The sequence below is a fragment of the Triticum urartu genome, chromosome 7 (assembly GCF_003073215.2).
Source record: "Triticum urartu cultivar G1812 chromosome 7, Tu2.1, whole genome shotgun sequence".
Taxonomy (NCBI): domain Eukaryota; kingdom Viridiplantae; phylum Streptophyta; class Magnoliopsida; order Poales; family Poaceae; genus Triticum; species Triticum urartu.
Genome location: NC_053028.1, coordinates 169267367 through 169288946, shown reverse-complemented (window position 1 = coordinate 169288946; position 21580 = coordinate 169267367). Strand labels below are relative to the sequence as shown.

The 21580-nt window shown below is 43.4% G+C and overlaps 1 long non-coding RNA gene across 11 annotated transcripts; it reads right to left on the bottom strand.

Moving 5' to 3' along the window:
• Positions 1-456: 456 nt before the first annotated feature.
• Positions 457-18817, bottom strand: LOC125518796. 11 transcript variants are annotated; one of them, XR_007288134.1, is made up of 11 exons: positions 18535-18816; positions 16957-17018; positions 16678-16812; positions 10506-10614; positions 9516-9648; positions 9162-9348; positions 2898-4104; positions 2319-2675; positions 1496-2233; positions 819-1248; positions 457-750 (listed from the first exon to the last, which is right to left on the bottom strand). It is a non-coding gene; the product is annotated as an uncharacterized LOC125518796 (long non-coding RNA). The 11 variants fall into 11 exon arrangements; XR_007288133.1 differs by having other exon boundaries at positions 16678-16803; XR_007288124.1 differs by lacking the exon at positions 16678-16812 and having other exon boundaries at positions 1496-1596; positions 2046-2233; positions 18535-18815.
• Positions 18818-21580: the final 2763 nt, after the last annotated feature.

Genomic DNA, 21580 nt, shown 5'->3' with positions numbered 1-21580 from the left:
TGTTTTTCTCGTAAAGAATGAAAAATGATTAATAATTAACTAAGGAAGAATTGATTTTGAAGATAAATTTGGCAGCCTGTTTGGACCCCCGAAGGATTTATTGAGTCGCACCTCTTTGTTTTACCCAAAAAGATAAAAGAGTCGCACTTGAAGCGGCAGTTGAACCGGATCATGTATGTACTCCTAGCTTGCCTCCATCGAGGACAAGCACCTCTTTGATTGTTACTAGTAAGCATGCACGAGCAAATGCACGTTTCGACTAATATTACAAAACATATCTAAGAAAGAACATAGACAGACAAAAAAGAGCACTGAATACATTTTCCCAGTGGAGCACGTCATTCATCATAACCAACTCCATATTCTAAGAACAAATCAAAAAGGCTGGTAACATAAACCAATGCATCCATCCACAAAACAAGCTCTGCTTCTTCACATCAGACATCCACAAGCATATAAACCAACGATTAAAAATGAATTATTACGATCACATTCAGTTAACAGGAGAGTATATTGGGTTGCAAAATACACAACATCATAGCACAAGGATTCTAAATTTCTAAATACCACACTGAATTACGATAACAATGAAAATAAAGATAGAGGCATTGAGAAATGCAAGACCGTTGCACTATATCACTCCAGTATTGTTCCATGGACAGGGATGCTCCTAGGCTTTATTGTTATCTTGAAAGAAAATCTAGCATGAAAGTCATCTTTACTCGGAAAAAGCATAGGAGCTCCCTGAACCTACAGATTGCACCCTTTGTGTTAGTCAAGTCCGAAAAATAGCTAGGCATTGATAGTCACGATTGTACCTTGTAATCAAGTTCTTTGCTTCATCGATGTCTTGGTTGAAGTGTTCCCTGAAAATCTAAACTATACTGGGAAAAAAATCAAAGCCTTTATATTCCTAGATGATAGGAAACAATGTAGTTGTTGCTGAATTTCACTGGAAACGATGTAGTTGTTGAAAGTCACTGGAAACAGTGTTGTTGTTGATTCACGAAATCATCATGTTCCAAACAGGGTCTTGCAGTATAGGAAAAGACCTTTCGGAATTCCACACAATGTTTTAGATCCTTATAGCTGGACTTGTACGCAGCAGTCAGAGTCGTTCAGATGTTGGTCAGCTAGCTTTAGGAGAAACATAATCACACACTATCTGAGTCGACTGTTATTCATCTTGACAGTAAGGCACAATATTCATAAAATTCCTATTATGTTTCTTCGTGCCAACACTTCAACCTAGAACAGTAAAAAAGATATTATGTATAGTCCTTACATTCAAATAGTCCAAAAAAAACATAAAAAAGCAGGAAACCATTGGCATAAATGACCTGCATACAATCCTCTGAAGTCTGCAATATAATACCAATTGGCAGGCCAACATTCAGAGAAGCATGTATTGAATTTAGGTTGTAGTTCAGAGAACCATGCACTGAACTTAGCTTGTAGAGATTCAAAGAAGCATGAGTGGAGGAGCCGAGTCTACCTTTTCCTATTATCACTTGGGATGTCTCTATTTTTCTGTTAGGGTCAAGACGTGCTCAGGGTCTTGTTGATCTAGAACATGTTGACTATCCGACTTCCATGCTGCAAAAGATAGGCATCTCCCAAATTATGTTGCCAAAATTTATTTATTTATGAACCAAGATGGATATCAATCCTCCCAATCATGTGCTTACTTATATAACATAAGAGATTAGAGGTATGTTCAGTGCCATGCATTCAGTTTCATGCAAAGCACATAAGCTCTATATTGTAGGTCGTTGTATTTACTTTCACTCGGTATATTAAGCAATAGGAGCACAATTGCAGTCCTTTTCTTTGTTACACCCTGTTTCCAGTCAATCACAACTTGAAGAGACAAACCTCAAGAATCTGAATTCATGAGGTCAACTAAATTTAAAATATTGGAACCAACAAATATTCAGCCTGGTGATATTGTTAATTTGTTATAAATGTGTTAACCTATAGAAAGAAAGTGAATAAGCAGCATACTTGTCCATTGTTTTCTTTTGAGGGCAAGAAAGTAGAAATACCTCTACTGGACCCCTCAAGTGCTAAAAGTGATCACTGCCCTTGTGTTTGGACTTCTTATACTCACGGTTATTGTGCAAGTACGCATCCCTTTGTTCAGCTGTCATCATTGAGTATCATTCTCTATCACGGAGTCATTTCTTCTCAGAAGATGCATTTAGTTGCTTTGATGCTATTCAGTGCTGCTCATCTGAAACCAAATATTCACCACATGTTAGGTACAAAGTCAATCATTGTCAGTAATTTAATGTGGATAAAAGTACTTGTCACTGTACCTGTGTCATCTGAACGGAGCAGCCTGAGATATTATTTGTTGGATTGTGCAGATGCAAACACTTTGCATATTTCTTTTGTTGGATTGTGCAGATCCAGTTGAGCAATCCCTATAGCAGTCCCTAAAGTTGCAAGTAATATAGGTGGGAAAATAGCTGGAGGTAACAACGAGGGTATGTCAACCGACGGCAAGAGGCACGACGTGGTCGGACAGGGTGGGGCGGCGAGTCGCTAGGCAGACCAGGCGTTGCGGATGCTGGCGGTAGCTCATATGCGGGGACGGAGATTTCCTGCTCCCCTGATTAACTTTTTCAACCATGTCACCAACAATCAGAGGCCGGCCATTGTAGTAGGAATCCCTGGCTTGTGATGAAGGATCATACAAGATTATACAGGTAGTCATGATGATGAAATCGGCTCACATAATGTTCAGTTGGTTCCAGCTTCGTGTTATGAAGGTGAATCATAATATATTTTTTGCACTTAATTTCAGATTAATAGTGAAGTATAGTTGAAGCTACTAAAAAGCCAAGTGTGCAATCTGATGGAATGGACATGAGCAGGAGCTAAGTGGATCGAACCTGGCGGTAGAGTATTTATAGGCCCGACGGCCCCTCCCACGCGGTCGCCGCACCAACCCCACAGCCCATCCAGGGCGCCCACGGCTGGCCGAGGCGTCCGTTTCCGGGGGCGACTGGGGCGGGGAAGCGCGTCCCTGGCCGGCTAGGGCGTTGTGGCTCTCGCGCGCGGAGCTCTGGCTATCGGGCGGTGCTCGAGGGATGCGTCTCCGGCAGCGGGGCGGGGCGGGGACGAGCCAAACCTCAGGCCTCAGCGGCTGGGGCGGGGCTGCGGCGGCGGTTCCTCATTCGTTTCCAATAGGACGTCGGGGCCAACAGTGAGGGGCGGCGTGTGGGGCGGACGGCATGCCAGGGGCGGGATGCGGGCGCCAGGGAGGGCAACGATGAGGGGAGGAGGCAGTGGGGCACCGGGGAGGTGAGGCACCAAGCGGGAGAGGAGGGAGGTTGGGGATGGAGAGCTCCTATGCGTGCGAACGTGAGAGGAGGGGAAGTTGTGCGCGGCGGGGGATAAGAATCGTGCGTGAGATCGGGATAGCAGTTTTTCAGAAAGGGAAGCAGGAGTTTAGGAGTGGCAGGGTGAGTAATTAAAGTGTAAAACGTGTTTGATGTTGTTGGGGTGGTTTAGTCCATCCGATTCTATGATTCGATGGATGAGATGATTTGGTTCTTCGCCCTCTCGTTCTTTTATAGGAGTAGTAGATGCATGCGTGTTTTCTTGCTTCTAGCTTTTCCCACTTTGAAATTATTTATTTTTTTGAGTCGGGCATAACCCCTTTCCATTACTTAGCATAACGGAAATACAAATAGTTTTAAGAGTTCAAAAGGAGACCTAGAAAGGGGAAGCGAGCTCAAAGCACCGCTGGGAAACCCACAATAAGCACTCGTCATCGAACAGCTCACCATGGGGCGAAAATCCAACGACACCCTAAAACCAGCCGACTAACTCTAACCAGGAGAATTCCAACAAGTTTTAGGAGGGTTACTCCAGACATAAACCATGAGCCCACACAGGGGCGAAAGGACTATTTTTTCCAGATATAGTTAAGCACTCACGCAGGAGCAAACGAACTATCTATCAGCAGCAAACGCTTCAGCTCTCAGTTTGAGGTTCCCTCCGGCGCTGCACAGATCCGCATCATGTTCGATGCATTGGTCCTCAGCATCTTGGCTCCGCGCTCCATCATCTCTCGATCATCTCCTGTCATCAAACCTGCCCAGTAGGTAAGAAAACCACATGCAGAGTAAACCACATCAAAAGGCGACCTCATCTGTTTAGACTCAAAGTAACACTGTTACGATTAATCCACATCGCCCAACAAAAACCTGCTAGACCAAAGGTATAAAATTTCTCCCCATCAGGTAAAAACATGTAAGCCCATGAATAGTACTGCCAAATGTTACTTGGACACAGATCCGTGCCCAGTACACAGCCTACAGTCCTCCAGAGGACTCTGGCCACAGGGCAAGTGAAGAAGAGATGCTGGGATGTTTCTCTCTCCGCACAGAAGGAGCAGGCAGGATTTCCCAGCCACTTTCATCTACTCATCACATCTCTAGTTAGGATAGCGTCCTGAAACAGTTGCCAAAGGAAAATTTGAATTTTAAGTGGAATTTTTGCTTTCCATATCCACTTATAGTTTGCCCCCGCCACATTTTTTTCCAAATATTCATAAACAGATTTCGTAGTAAACCTACTTTTCTTCCCCAAGGTCCAGACCACTTGGTCGACTTCGCCAGGCATCGGCCAAGTCCTCACTATAGATTTGATATTACTCCATTGCTCAAGCATGGGAGGGTGGAGTTGCCTTCTAAAAAAGTTTTTTATATGCATGCATTCTCTTTGGTTAGATTCCCATGAAATGTTTCATTGGCACACACTCCCTCAGTCTCAAAAAATTTGTCTCAAATTTGTTTCTTAAATGGATGTATCTATCTCTAATTTGATGCTAGATATATCCATTTCAAAAACAAACTTTTTTGAACGGAGGAAGTATGTGTTAGTCACCAACGAACTTAATTTCTTTGTTAATCTAGCCACGGATGAATTTAATTTCTACGATTCTCTCAAGTAAACACATTCCATACCATATCATTTGTGTGTTGGTTGGTCAACTTGTTGATTCTTGACTTCTTGCTACTCATAGGCGGATATAAATCAGGAAATTTGTGTAAGAAAGCAAGATAGATCAGTTTTCTGAGAATCAGATAGGATTATTAATTAATAAACAAATTCTGTCTTTTGGCATCCGAGTGATGAGCTCGTTAGGTGGAGGCCCAGCAAATCGGCTTACATGGCCCAGGTGAAGGCCCAGCCGAGTGACAACATATGAAGTATTTTTTAGCGAAATCACTAATTAGGAATACTCGTTACAAAGAACACTCCACTTTCTCAGGTTGCGACAAGTGACGCACATGCAGCGCGCCACTTGTCGCAACCTGAGAGTTTTTTCTTTTTTCGTAGATTCATTTATTTAAAATGTTTTATCTTTTAAACCTTGCGTTCAAATCTCGAACCGTTTTTATCATTGAATTTCTCGCGTCGAGATCTTTAAAACTAGATCCCATGTTGATAGGTTTTGATGAACTTTTTTTTCATGAAAAAAACCTGACGAAAAAACCGAACAGGGAGCGCGGTTTTTTCCCCTTTCTGAAAGAGGCACGCCCGTGCCTCTCGCGAAATCACACCCGTGCCTCTTGTGAAAGTAAAACCGTGACTCTCGTGAAAGGAAAAAAAATAGAAAACGTGTTTTTTTCGTTTCCGAGAGGCACGACCGTGACTCTCGCGGAAGCAAAACCGTGACTCTCGCGAAATAAAGAAAAAACAGAAAACGCGTATTTTTTCCCTTTCTGAGAGGCACGGCCGTGACTCTCACGAAAGCACAACCGTGCCTCTCGCGGAAGCAAAACCGTGACTCTCGCGAAAGAAAAAAAACAGAAAACGCGTTTTGCTTTTCCCTCTCCGAGAGGCACGGCCGTGACTCTCGTGAAAGCACAACCGTGCCTCTTGCGGAAGCAAAACCGTGACTCTCGCGAAAGAAAAAAAGCAGAAAACGCGTTTTTTTTTGTTTCCGAAAGGCACGGCCGTGACTCTCGCTAAAGCACAACCGTGCCTCTTGCAGAAAAAAAACCGTGACTTTCGCGAAAGAAACAAAAAAGAAAACGCGTTTTTTTCATGGAAAAGCTAAGGAAGACCGGGAGAAAACCAAAACGTCGAAAAAAATAGGGAAAAAAACCGTTTAAAAAGCCGAAAACGCGTGCGAAAAAATAAAGAAAAAACAAAATTCGGAGGAAACATCCAGAGGGCGACACGTGTCGGATGGCTAAGAGCGCGCCAAGTGGCGATGATCGTTGCGAGGCTCTCAAAGGAGCACTTGTTAACTAGTTGCTCCCTATTTTTCCTGTATGTTAACTGAAACGAGTACCCCTCAAAAAAAACTGACACGTGTGTTTACCGCTACCGTGTGGACGGACCAAAATATTAGAGAAACACACCATCCTTTACTAGGTACTAGGAAAAGTGCCCGTGCGTTGCAACGGGAGAAGAAAAAAATAGCACATGCTCTAACCCAATAAATTAAATTAGTGACGTTTCAATAATTTATATACCACAAAAGGTGTAAAAAGGTGTAATGAAAAGTATAGTTTATAAGTCAGATATGAAACATATTTTTTGAGTTTTCTGTGTGTGTCCTAACCTGTGTACATATATTATACATTAGTACAACATTGCCTAATCCTTATCCAGCTATGAATGTTGTTTGTCTCCTTTTTAGTTTTATTAATAATGTTGTAAAGGCAAGAGCTCCTCCCTCCCGGCGTGTGGGACGAAACAGGTCACCGTTGCCGCACTTTCTCTAAAAAAATTGTAATAGGTGCTAGCACGCATAGCATCGAGCCAAGGTTTTGTGTTTTGTTTTGAAAGATTTACTGTCCTTGAATGAAGTGAATTTTTGATTTTTGACTTTTTTTGGAAAATCTCGGACGAAAAGGACTGAGATTGTACATTTTTTTAATTATGAATTTCAAATTTTTGAAATTCGAAATTTGTTTTTTTAACGAAAAATGAGCAAAATATGAACTAAAAACGAATTGTACAAATTTTTTTAATCCTGCAGCAATGGACTAAACCAGAATCTATCTGAACAACACCGATCCTTTGATTGATATACACCCACGAATAGCTCTGAACAATTCAATTTAGCAGACTATCCCAAACTTCAATCAGCAGGAATACCACAGTACTTACTACTCATCTTGGTGTGGTTAATACTCTCTCTGTTTTTATTTAGTCTGCATATTAGGTTTGATTGAAGTCAAACTTTGCAAAGTTTGACGAAGTTTATAGAAAAATATATAAAAATTTGTCATAACAAATCTATATGATGTGAAAGTACATTCAATAATGAATCTAATGGTATTGATTTTTTATTGTATATATTAATATTTTTGTTTATAAACTTAGTTAAAACTTACAAATCTTAACTTTGACCAAAGCTAATATGCGGACTAAATAAAACCGGAGAGAGTACTATATCAATCTCAGCAGGAATGCCTAGTACTTGCATCTACACCACATTCTGGTCCCGTTCCAGCCGGCCGGGATGAGCACGTCCGCATCCAGCAGCTTCCGATACATTTTTGATTAAAAAAAGGCACGAGGCACCCAAAATCCCCACTCATCGCCACTGAGTGCCCCTTCCACAGTCCACTATCCACACATCGCCGTTTCTCTCATCCACTCAGGCGCCGCTCCGCCTCCGTCTTCTTCCTGCTACCTCACCACCCAAGCAGCCCGCCCTTCTCTTCTCCATCCACCTAACACCACCCAAGCGCTGCTCTCCTATCCTCATTCCTCAGCCGCGGTGGCTGCTGGCCAGCCACTTCCTGGCTGGCAGCGCCGGCGTGTTTGCTGCAACGGCTGGGGCGGTGGCCGCCTGCTCGTCGGCGCACGGGGGCCGGGGCGGAGTCCCGTGCCGTGGTGGTGGATCCCCTCCCGGTGGGTGGCTGTGGGCAATGGGCCGGTGTGCAGTGGCTTGATTGCTCGCCAGATCTGGCGGCCGGCCAGCACGCGCGGGGGCTAGCTGTGGCGCCTGTGGCAGAGGCAGTCTTCTGGTGGTGCTGCTCGTCTGCCGGTGGCCGTGGATGTGGCAGCGCCTATGCAACGTCACCTATGCCCAAATCCAATCCAATCCAGCCCCTTTTCTGCTGTGTTTATGCCCAAATCACTTGACAGGCGACACATGCAGCGCCGGCCTGCCGTGAGCAGCTCCGGTGAGCCACGTCTTCCTTCTTCAAGCAAGGCAAGTCTCCTCGTTCTGGCTCTGCTCGATCAATTATCACTGCACATCAGCGGCTTCGTGCACGCAAATCTCTTTGGCACAAGCGGAGTAACATTTCTTCGTCAGGCACCGTATGTACCATGGCGCTCTCGCCGGTTAGCTCGAGACGGACACCCCATGGTGTGCACGCCCGGACTCTGCTCCGGCCGAGAACCTCTGCAGCCTCCGGGCTGCCTGCCTGGCGGAGACAGCGTCGAGCTGCAACTGCTCGTGCCGGCACTCCTTGCTACAGAAGGGTGTGTCCCCTCTATACATGAAGACGTCGCTGTCGCGCGCCAGCCGCTTGGCGCAGAGCGCGCACGCGTCCAGCGCCGGCATGCCGGGCTCGCCCACCGGCTCGTGGCGCGGAGGCCAGCGGCAACGACCTCGTTGCTCTTGGCGACGCCAAGCCATGCCTGGCTCCACTGCCGGAGCCTCTCCCCCGGTTCACCGTTGTGGTAGCGCCCGCACTCCAGGCCGAAGCCGCCCCGCCGCAGCGCCTCGGTCCGCCGCGCCCGACGCCTAGAACCCCCTCAGAGTGAATAAGCCACTACATCACCCTGTAGAGGCTCGCCATCAACCTTGACAAACCCCCGCAGAGTGGCGAGCGAGATTGCGGCTCCTACAATCCATCTGGATCTAGCGAGGCCCTCGGCACCTAAGCGTGCCATCTCTTATGCTGATTCACAACTGCAGTGACAAATCGCCAACTTAGCCTCCGCCTGAGAACATGGATTCCACGAGGTCTCAACCTCCCCATCAGCACCGCGAAGACACCTCCCCATCAACGCCATTAAGACTGCTGCCTGCTAATCTCCACCACCTCAGCATGGCAGTGGATGATGGTGCAGCGGCATATGGAAACAGAGGAATGGAAGAACCTTGTTTAGTGAATATATACACCACTAACACAATACTAGGGAAAATAAAATTTATTCCATAACCTTACCAAAGAGAAAAGAAAATGTCAACATGACTTCACATGGTGCATCACTTGGAGGTTCTCGTAGACACATAATTGTTCTTCCCGTGGATACAACCATTGCAACTTAGGATGCACTCTTGTATCCTTAATCCACTAGTACTCTTTTAAGTATAGAGATATCCGATTAAAGTTTTACATCTGGAAACAAGTTCTGAAAATAACATTGAATATTTACTTTTAGTCGAAACAACGGATATGATAAACTAATACTTGAAAATTACACCACATTACCATTTGGATCACATTATATATATTAAATCTCTGCCAAACGTCGCACATAAATGATTTTTAAATAAGAAAATTATAAATCCAACTTACCTCAAAATTAAGAATACGTTCCCAATTTCCTTGAACATATTTAAGAAGACATAAGTGGCCCAATTCAACCATTTATTGGATCATTTAGGCATTTCCTGGTGATCATAGATGCATGTAGTAGTTGCCGGCACGGCTGCGGGGCCAGTTGAGCTAGACATGAGTTTTTTTTAATATTTAACATCTATTAAAAATTTGGTCACATATGACATGAAGGGCAAAAGTGTCTTTTTACATGCAATTTAACGGTGTTAGATGGGAAAATGGACTGAAGTGTCATAAAGGGCACAAAATTTAGACTTGGTGTTGAGATAGGAAAAAAAAGTTTTCAGTGTCAAATAAGAAACAAAATTTAGGGGTGCTAAATAAGGAATTCTCTCGCCTTTATATTTGACGGTAAGCCAAATGAAAGAGAATGGTTAGTAGCAAAAAAATGGCTGACATTTTTGTGGCTAACCAGGTGCTATGCTAAGTTGCTTTACCAAAATTTGGATTTGGTAGGCTACAAATCAAATCCAACTTGTTTTGCCACATTATTTGCATTACGCTATCTTGATGAGTTAACCTTGGCGTTAAATCAAACAAGCCGTAACTAGGGACAAAATTACATGGACAATGCCAAAATTTGGTAAAAACAAATTGTATCAAACCAAAGGGTGGTTAGGAAACTGTGGGAGTAGAAGGACAGAACCAAAACACGTTGTTTGCTTTAGTACGTTATATACAGCTAAGAGTGGTTAACAAACTGTGGCAGTAGAAGACCAGAACTAAAGAGTTAAACATGATGCTGTACTTACAAGAGTGAATAGTTTAGAGTCGAATGCTTCCTCAAACTTATTTATATGATCATTCATTCGCTAAAACTGGAGTAGGTTTAACCAAAAACATAATAGGGAGGGTTAAAAAGGGACCTCTGCCATCAAACATTATGTTCATGTAGTTACCTAGTTATTAATGCATCTGAAAATTGATTTATTGGTCAAGAGAGAGTACCTGACTAAATTTCCTATTTCGCATTGCGGTCTGGCAAACGGAGTCAGCAAGCTTGAGACAGCAACTGCACAACTTGCAAGAAAGTCACGATTATGATGACCCATATATTCTGCAAAAGAGTCAAATGGCATATTAGTGTAAAGCAAATGGTTTTCAAAGTTGCCTATTTATTTAGATATCACAACAAAATCACATAAGCACTATCTCAAACAAAACTGAAATATTGCAACCAGGCCACGGACAAAACCTTTTCATTTCAAATGACAAGGGAATTCAGCATCGGAAAGCAAAGCAGTTTTCCTTACAGAATCAATCAGTGGTTTCTAGATAGGATGGTACAATGGTTTTTTTAACTAGCTTGAATGTTTCGTCAAATCAATTTATCCCAAGGAATAACTCTGTTCTACGCATACAGTACAGGCAACTGATGGTAGAAAAAAATCTGGCCTAACTGAAAGTGATCTCCAAACTTTGGTGAACCAACTTGAAATGGGCCTCCACGGTGTCAGAATGAAGGTGGTAGCTCATAGGTTCCTGCAACTTTATTTTCAAGAGTGGGTTTTCTATCCTAGGGGGTAGCTTCCCCCGATGATCCAACGCCTATTCGTACATACGGATCTCCGTGAACCGCCACCACATGGTACCATTATACGTGCTGATTAGTATCATTCATTCACCATTAGCATCGTATGTGGATAGGGACCTTTCTCAAGATACATTGTGCTGCAAATAGTCAATGGTATATTGGCTACAGATGTTTACAGGCATGCCGTATCTTCTAGTACAAACTAAAACAAAACTACAAAAGGCTATGATATCTTAGCTACGACTATGATATCTTAGCTACGGATGCTTATGTTATGAAAGCAACTTGTATATTGGGAGGCCAAAGCCAGCATATATACACATACATGAGGATGTCAAAAGGCTATAAGAGGATGCCAAGAGACTAGAATGCAAAAGGACAAAGACATCAGTAATATAACTCTAACACCCCCCTCAAATTCATGGTGGATCCACAACACTGAGTTTGGAGAGGTAAAATCTATGTTGTGCTCTAGTTTGGGCCTTCGTGAAAAAGTCTGCTAGCTGTAACTCAGAAGGCACATACTGAAGAGCAATAACATGATCCTCCACAGCAGCGCGCACATAAGAAGCATCAACACCAATATGCTTGGTAAGTTCATGCTTCACGGGATCCCGCGCAATACTGATAGCACATGTACTGTCTGACAAGAGGGTGGTAGATGTAGTAACAGAAACGCCTAATTCCTCGAGTAACCATCGTAACCAAGTCACCACTCCAGTCAGAAGAGCCATAGCTCGTAACTCCGTCTTTGCACTCGAACGGGAAACTGCAGTTTGTTTCCTCGTCTTCTAGGCAATGAGAGAACCACCAAGAAAAACACAGTAAGCAGAAAGTGAACGGCGATCAGTAGGATCACTAGCCCACGTAGCATCTGAATAGGCCTGGAGCTGTAACGAGCTGGAACGGGAAAAAACAGACGATGAGAGATCGTGCCACGATGATATCATAGAACACGTAGAAGGTGACTAGAGTGAACTAAAGTGGGAGCAGCAACAAACTGACTTAAAATATGGACAGGATAGGAGATATCCGGGCTGAGTGACAGCAAGATAGACAAGACTCCCAACAAGATGACGATAATGCGTCGGATCAGACAAGGGCTCGCCATCAGAAGCGTGAAGCCGAACATTGCGCTCATTACTAAGAGCCACACAAGCAAGAAGATCCTGGATATACTTTTCTTGAGAAATAAAAAAGGGATCAGAGGTGGAGGAAACCTCAATCCCAAGAAAGTAATGAAGAGGACCAAGATCAGACATTAGGAACTGCTCACTGGGACGGGCCTTAACAAAGGCAATGTACTCAAAATCGTCGCTAGTGATGATCATGTCATCAACATATAGAAGAAGAAGAGTCCTACCATGAGCAGAAAGGTGGACAAACAATGCTGGATCATGAGCACTGGGGAAAAACCAGCTGCGGTCACCATAGAGGCGAAGCGCTCAAACCAGGCACGGGGGAGCTTGCCTAAGGCCATAGAGAGAGCGACGAAGACGACAAACCATGCCATCAGGAACAGAATACCCAGGTGGTGGCTGCATATAAACCTCCTCACGCAACTCACCATTTAGAAAGGCATTCTTCACATCAAGCTGAGGCACAGACCAATGGCGAATAGAGGCCACGGCGAGAAGTGTGTGGACAGTGGTCATATAGGCCACAGGAGCAGAAGTTTCATCATAATCACGACCATGCTCCTGTTGAAAGCCACGAGCCACAAGACAAGCTTTATAACGATCAGAGCGAGTCTTTATCTTGTACACCCACTTACAAGTGATGGAACAAACAACGGGAGGAAGAGAAACTAGATCCCGCGTGTCGGTGCGCTCAAGGGCAGCAACCTCCTCAGCCATCGCAAACTGCCATTCAAGATGAACAACAACATCTCGATAAGAAGTTGGCTCAAGAATGGTCGAAAGACCATAGCGAGAAGGAGAATATTTGTCAAGGGGTGGACAAGGCCGAGAACAAAGACCATAAATCGGTTGAGAGGAAGACGACACACTAGAAGTAGAGGGGACATCAGTAGACTCATCCACAATACGCGGACGAAGAGTATAATGGAAAGCAAAGGAGGGAAGAGGTGGAACCACTGAAGGTGGTGACGAAGAATGTACCGGTGATGAAGGTGGAGAAGGGGAAGGTGTCGGTGATGAAGGTGGAGAGTCATGCGATGTGGGAGGAGAATAAACTATAGGAGAGGACGGGGTCGGATCTGCAACAGCGGGACGAGGAGTAGGAATACTGGGCACAAAGGGAGGTGTATCCGAAAACATAAGAAAAGAGATGTCATATGTGGAGAAGGCCGAGGAGGATGGACGCGGGTAGAAAGGGCGGGACTTCATCAAAGGTCACATCCCGGGAAATACGAACGACCGATAGGATCCCAACACCGATAGACCTTATGCTCATCACTGTATCCGAGAAAGACACACTCAACAGACTGAGCGGTCAGTTTGGTGCGTTCACGAGGGGCAAGCAAAACATAGCAACACAACCAAACAAACGAAGCGCCGAATAATCAGGAGAACGGCCAGAAAGACGCTCGAGAGGAATACCATCCTGTAGAGCAGCAAATGGCCGAATGTAGATGAGATAGGTGGAAGTGGTAACAGCCTCAGCCTGGAAGAGAGGCGGTGATCATTATGGCACGCATCGTCTCAAGAAGGTGACGATGCTTGCACTTAGCCACACCATTCTGAGTATGAGCACCAGGACAAGAGAACTGAGTAAGGGTACCCTGCTCAGCAAGGAACCCTCGCAGCGCATGGGAGATATACTCACCAGCTGAATCTGCACGAAAAATCCGAATAGGGGTGGACTGTGTATGAACCACGGCAGCAAAAAAAATTGTATATCGCCAAGGCAGCCACTGGTACAGGGCAGGCGCGTGTCTCTTTGCGGGCCTGCTTCTTCGACGACGTCCGCAAGCTGTTCGACGGTTTGCCCACAAGGTACAAATGGACTCCGCCGACAAGTTCTTTTTCCACAAATTTCTTTGCGACTCGGTTGATTCTTCATCCGACAATGAGGAGATGGTGGCTGCTGTGTTGGTCGTCCATGACCACCTTAGTAGTCAGCAGCCGTTGTTCCGGGGCTTGATCCCGGGACACTGGCGTTGAATCGCCACCGAAATAGTGGTCATTTCTTTCTTTGGAAGGACTACTTCAAGACACTCAACCCTCTCTTCAAACATCACCAATTCCGGCAGCGTTTCCACATGGCTAGGCACCTTTTCAACAGTATTCGAGAGGGGGTGGTCGGGTACGATAAGTATTTCGAGTGTAAGGAGGATGCCCTTGGAAAGATTGGATTCTCCTATTATCAAAAATGCACTGCAGCTATTCGGATGCTTGCATACGGAGTTCCGGGTGATCTCATTGATGAGTACATCCATATGAGCAAGTCCACATGCCAAGAGTCCATGTACATGTTCTACAAGGCTGTGATTGCAATGTTTGGCCCTGAGTACTTGAGAGAGCCAAACGTTGCAGATACAGCCCGCTTGTTGGCAATGAATGCCAAATGAATGCCACCAGGGGCTTCCCAAGGATGCTTGGGAGTGGAAGAACTGCCCTTCTGCTTGGCAGGGGCAATATAGGGGCCATGTCAAGGCGGCATGGCCGGATCGCACACTGATCTCAACGTGCTTCAACGCTCTCCGGTGTTTGCAAGGCATGCCGAAGGCAACTGCCCCGCCGATGAATGTTAACATCAACAGCCACAACTACAACAAAGGATACTACCTAGCTAACAGTATCTATCCTCAGTGGACTACTATTGTGAAGACAATCTCCAACCCTGTAGGAGAGAAGAGGAGATCTGCACAAGAGCAAGAGAGTGCTACGAAGGATGTGGAGTGTGCCTTTGGTGTTCTCTAATCTCAGTGGGGCATTGTCCGGTATCCTGCTAGAACTTGGGGAACCAAGAAGTTGTGGGAGGTGATGAGTGCTTGTGTGATGATGCACAATATGATCGTAGAAGATGAGCACCCGGAACGTATCTACAACCAAGGGTTTCAATTTCAGGGTGACAATGTTGTGCCTGAGCATGGAGGAGTGGGAACGTTTGCACAGTTCACCCAATTTCATCATCAAATGCGTAATTGGGAAACTCACATTCAGCTGCAAGATGATTTGGTTGACCATATGTGGGTTCACGCTGGCAACCAATAGATGTATCTTCTTTTTTTAAGTATTTGAGACAATTTAATTTTTATTTGACTTGTAAACTTTGACATATTTATTTGGCTTGTGAACTATGCTATATTTATTTGGCTTGTGAACTATGCTATGTTTGTTTGCTTGTGTAACCATGTGAAATGTTTGTATTCTGTTTGAATTTATGTTTGCAAAACGACGGCAAGCCAGCCGCGCGGGCGAAAATGTGTCCGCGCGTTGGGCGCACTGCCGACCAAATGAAAAACAGGACAGACGACGAGCGGACGGCCGACCCAAACGGACAAAAGGCGGACAAAGTGAACGTCCGTTTGGGTCGGCGCGTTGGAGTTGCTCTAAGAGACTTTATTAAATCTATAGTTTACTATACACCTGCATGACGGCAGATGCTAAACAATGTTGGCACATATCCCCAAGCAATCAATCCTACAGTGGGATTAGAGGGGTAGCTATCCCAGGGTCAGTTCAATATGCCATGGAGGACTAGCAAATCCTAAGTAGAAGGGTCAACCCTGCTGTTGATGCACTTCGATACATGGTATCATATATAAAAATGCTGCTATCTTTATATGTCAATTCCTTACCAAGAAACCTTATTCACAAGGAAAATATGGAAGTCGGAGAGAAAATAAACATCACACTAAAGAAAACATATGACTACGCAACAAGGTATAAAGTTGTGACTGACTCACAAACTTCCAGAAGAATTCACATAATATCAGAAAAATAGTTAATTGACATTTTTCTTAAAGCTACAGATCTGTGGATCAAGAGGTGCCAGTGATATTAATGTGATAGCGCCCTACAATTTCGTGCCAAATATCCGCATTAATCTTTAACTTAGTCCACTACATCAAAAGGATGGAATGCAGAGCAGCACAAGAGGTCCAGAACTAGAAAAACTAACTGCTCCGAATATAAACACAGCCATATGATTAGCTCTATAAAGACAATTTGAACCTTAAAATGATGTACAGAGAAAAGGAAAATGCAAATGGGAAGGCAATATATATGTAAAGTGAGACCCAACTCAAAAAGAGATTTAAACACCCTTTTTCTCAAACTCTTAGTGCTTCAGCTGTTCAGAGGAACTAAATATGCAAGAATACAAGGATGTATGATGAATTGATTATTCCACCATGTTAAGGAAAGTGACACATATCTTATCATATTAGGTGCCATCTTTATAAGGGCTTTTGTAGAATCTTGATTGCCAATATCTCTTCAGAGGTCAAGAGGACCATACACCAATTATAATTGTTCGCTTATAACAAGGAAACCACAAGGCGTCAGGATCTCACCCAAAGTAAAAGGTGTAAGCAATTGGAGTGTTCGACAGGATTAGACACTAGGGTACTGTTCAGACCTAGATTCTTGTATAGGGCAAGGATCTAAGAGTTCTTACAGGTTCCGGAGTTCTTAGTGATCCCTTAGTGTATTCTGGTTGTATGTAAGGAATTTATGGTCAGGTTTCACCACTTCGTTCTTGATTCAGTTTCGCAATATTTGACACAGAACTATGATATCCAACCTACATAGTCTCCAGCAAGATTCTCAGCTTATATAACATTTGGGAATACAGTAGCTAATAATCAGTTGTCCAGAAATTTTTAGTAAACCACAAATATGAACTAGAATAAAGAACAATCTCATCATGTACAATATAACAGTATGTATTTCTTACTTGTAACTTCCTTGCAAGTAATGCAGTTGTCGCCTCATGCTTGGTGCCACCACATGCAATAACTGCGCAAAAATATTACAACGATCAAAATATTTCACAATGATCAAAAGATGCAAAGTAAGTGTATATATAAGGCATCTAGATAACTTAACACCCTGTTTTTGCTGGCCAAGAAATATCTTTTCTCGACACAAATTAGCGAATAAAATAATAAGCATTACACAAATCGACGGCAGCTTCTGACCTTTGTTTGTGGTCCCTCCATACCAAAATATAAAACGTCATATATTTTGGTACAGAGGTAGTATATAAGAAGCTATTGACACAAACTAGGCTCTATTTAGAACAAATAATTCCCACCAGGCAGAACTTGCATCTAGAAAAGCGTGCCACAACAATGTACACAATGTATAAACCAAATGCTCCCTAGGCGCCTCTGCGCTATCCAGGGGCGCCTTAGGGCTCCCTCTGAAGGAGCCACCACCACATCCTCTCATCCCGAAACCATTGCCGTGGCCTACGATCTGCTCCCGACGTCGACGAGAGGCTTCTCCTCTGTCGCCTTGGTCTAGTTCAATGTCTTCCCCTCGTGTCACAACTTGTTAAGAGGAAATCCTGGTGGTTTTGGTTGAGGCATGTGGGTGGCACAGCTCACGGAACACAATCTGGTATTAATCAATTGGATACGATGTTGTGTTTTTGCCTTTTTGGTGCTTCAAATACCGATCCATGATTTTTCCAGGTTGAAACCCATGATCAGACCCTTCACTGGTCGGATCCAACAAGGACGGACACACGCCATCTCTTTTGCTCAAGGCATCTTCTTCAAGGTTGACAGTCTGGTCTTCACTGGTTGGACTCGAGAAGAATGGTATGTGCACTCAGGTTGACGTGTTTAGCTTCCACTTTAGGTGTGTCCTCTAGATGTGGCGTCACTTCCTCATTCGTGCAGCCTAAGGTATGACAACGAGTTCATCCAACATGGCAGAACAGGGTGTGCCTACACACGAGATTAGTTTTTGCCTTGTACCTTTGAGAATGAAAATCCTTCATTGGCTGGATCAGGCAACATCGTCGCATAACATGTGTCATTTCATTGTTGAAGGCATCGCTTTGGAAGATGAAGGTGTTGACTTCCTTCCGGGGTGTTTTTGCTGTTTCTGTTCTGGCCTTACTGGTTTGGTTTGACTAATTATCGTTCTTAGGCCTTTGCTGACACTTTGTTCTCATAGTCATGGTTGCTTCCGCCGATGGTTGCCACATCCAGTACTCCAAATGTAACTCTCTTTTTTTTAGGAAACACATGTAATGAATTATGGTTGCGTGAATCATCTAGTCTAGATGCAAAATAAAAACCATTCCTTTTCCAAAAAATAGCAATATACAGTGTATATATAGTGTTGACGAACTCATATCAACCTATCCATGAAATGTCGGCCGATGTCTCTACTTCCTATCCCACTAAAACACAGATCCATGTCGAACGATTAACGGATGTGCAAACACGAGCGAGATCTGGTAGATACAGGAAATTCCCCACGAAAAAATAAGCGGTAAATTCCAGGATCTTCCACTCACCTCAAACCCTCGGCGCAGGCGGCCAGACGCGCCCGAGACCAAGCATTCCCGGCTGCGGGAGGCGAGGCGGACCTAAAAGGCGGCTGGTGAAGGATCTGCAGACGGCCGCGGATTCCATGGAGGCGGCTGGAACAGCAATACTATAATGGAGAATTGGAGGTTGCGTGCTGCTGGAGCATGGAATTGGTTTTTCGGCGAGGGAAAAGTCGGAGGGAAGGCGGAGGCGAGAGGGGAGAGGGAAAGAGTAGTCGTGGGTACAGAATGGCAGATTTGTTTACTCTCGGTTAATTGGGGATTTGGGGAGGGTTTGTGGCTGCCAAGGCGGCACGTCACGGGGCAGGTCATTTTCAGAAGAAACAGCTGTCGGTAAGAGCAAAGGCAGTTGGATCCATTTTATAAATAAACAAGCAAGGACAGTCTATTTCAACTTGGCTGGTTTATACTTTTTTTAATCTAAAGCAGAAACAACAACTCCCTCCGTTAGTCCGCATAAGTTTGATCAAAGTCAAGCTTTATAAAATTTGACTAATTTTATATTAAAAAATATAAACATTCACAGTATGAAATCAATATTATCAGATGCATCATGAAACGTATTATCATACTATATAGTTTTAATGTTGTAGATGTTCATATTTTTTTATATAAATTTGGTCAAACTTTGTGTAGTTTGACTTTAACCAAATCTTATATGCGGAGTAAAAAAACGAAGGGAGCCGTAGACTATTCGGGACGTCTGCTGTAACATTCCGATTCTCGGAATGTTTAAGAAAAAGTTTTCCAAAAATTAGGATGAAAAAATTTCGTTCGTTTTATTTGTTAATAAAAGCTTAAATTGAGTTTTTATAAAGTTAGTGGATTTAATTTGAACTAACGTCAACTTAAATTAAATTTGTGTTTTGATCTTTTGTTTTAACTGGTTTTTAAATTTGTCTTCGGCATATTTAAATATGCGAGTCTACACTGTCTTGGATATCTCAGTTCTTTTGATATGTATTCGAGCTTCTTTTCCTTTTCTAGATTTCTTAAAACAGAAATCAATTTCTTTCCTTTTCTCAATCTCGGGCCAAATTTCATCGGACCATTAGATACGTTCTACCATTTGAATTGTCCAGCTATCTTACTCATACTTTCCATTCACACATACATTGTTTCTGAGACAAATCCACCAATACATGCATCTGTACATCTCTCTTCTCTTGCCTGGATTCATCCAATTGTTTTTGTTTTCTTTCTCAAGTCACATGGGCCTAGCCCATCTATTTTTCCACTGTTATTTTCCTCCTACCCTCCTTCCTTATGGGCTGGCCAAACTGGCCCATTCCTCCACCTAGCGAACCTCCTCTCCTTCCTGTAAGTTCCCAATCAATCTACAGAAGGAAAACAACCACCATAGGAAACGTTCACGCATGATGAAAACCCCTCCTCTTTCTATCTTTAATTGCTACATTTCCAAATCTGAAGATATGCAGCCATCTCCCAAGCGCCAGCACTCTAGCGCTCCATCTTCTTCCTCCACGCACACATACACCGAAGAGAAACAGTCAGAAACAGTGAGTGCGTACATCTAGTGCCGCCCCTCCTTATTCCCATAACTCTCCACCGTTCCCAAATCAGTGAGTATATATACCTGTGCTCAGTATATATACCTGTGCTCTATCTCCTCTGCCAGTCGAATGACTTCTCCTTCATCCTTCATCCTTCATGTTTCCTTCCTCCCTCTCTGTTCTAGTGCTGCTGCATGGACGCCGGCGCTCGATTCCGGTGACACAGGCCATCTTCATCAGCACCCTTGCGCCCTAAGGTTCCTCTCCATACCACGGGTCCATTCAGAGAAGAAAAAATGTGATCCGTTGATCACACGCGAAGAATTTTATATGTCCGTCCACACTGTTCGTCAAGTTCATTGCATCGATTCGTCGCACTCGGTGAGCCTCTGCGTAATTCCTTTTATACGCGTACTATATCATACCCGTAGTACGCTGTAGACATCTCTTTACATTCTATGATGGAAGTTGGCCGCGCCAATTTCGTCATGTCCATGAACCGGAGGCCATCCGATGGTATTCATATTTTTCTTTAATTTTCATTCGTCATATGACTTCGTACCCCAAAGCTGAAATATCCCCTAGGTCCTTTGTAACCCCGTGGAGGAGTTAGATTACTTGTTTGGTCAATTGGATGTGTGTAGATTTTTATTGTTTGTTGATCGGTGATATTTTTGTTTGTTTGTTAAAATACATTATTTATTATTTGTTTGTTAAAATACGTTATTTATCGTATGCTCATGACATGCCTAGGATTCACTCTTAATTATTCCATAATTCTAGGAGTTAGATGTGATTGACTAGATTTATTGTAAGTACTTATTTTATTTATTTCTTATAGTTTTGTATGGTGTCTCATGTTGTTATTTTCTTTTTTAGATAATGTAGTTCTCTTTTGTGCACGTGTACAAAATTTGGTGAATGATCACCAAGCTTATAATTTCATAGAATTATTCTAAGCTTTGCTTTCTTTATCGAGTCATGGAATATTTCATGTTTTGATTAGTTTCTTTTGTTTAGCATGAATATATCTTAGATATGTTTTATATATTTGTTCTCACCCATGTTACATGTTTATTTTATTGATTTGAAATCATGCCATATCTATGATAGTTCTTCAGGTAATTATTGTGTGTGTTTTCATGTAGTTTCTTTATGTTAGATATCAAATGAAATGCTTTACTATGGGGAACTAGTATATTGTAGTTTGTTGTATAGCTCGTGATTGCCTAGTGGTTCCTCTAATTTTGAAGATGTTTGTTATCCAAGATTGTATGGATAGATGCTTTATGTCATGGCTTGGTCGCTTAGATTTGTATTGCTATGTATGGTTTATGCTTCTAGCATATAACCTTGTTTAATATTTATTATTACCCTAGGTGTTTTGTTTATCTAGGATGATAGTTATGCATGCTTAGTTGATTGCTAGGTTGTGTTAGTACTTACTCAAAGTAGAATGCATGTTTTCGTGGTATGCCTACCATGTGTTACATGATTGC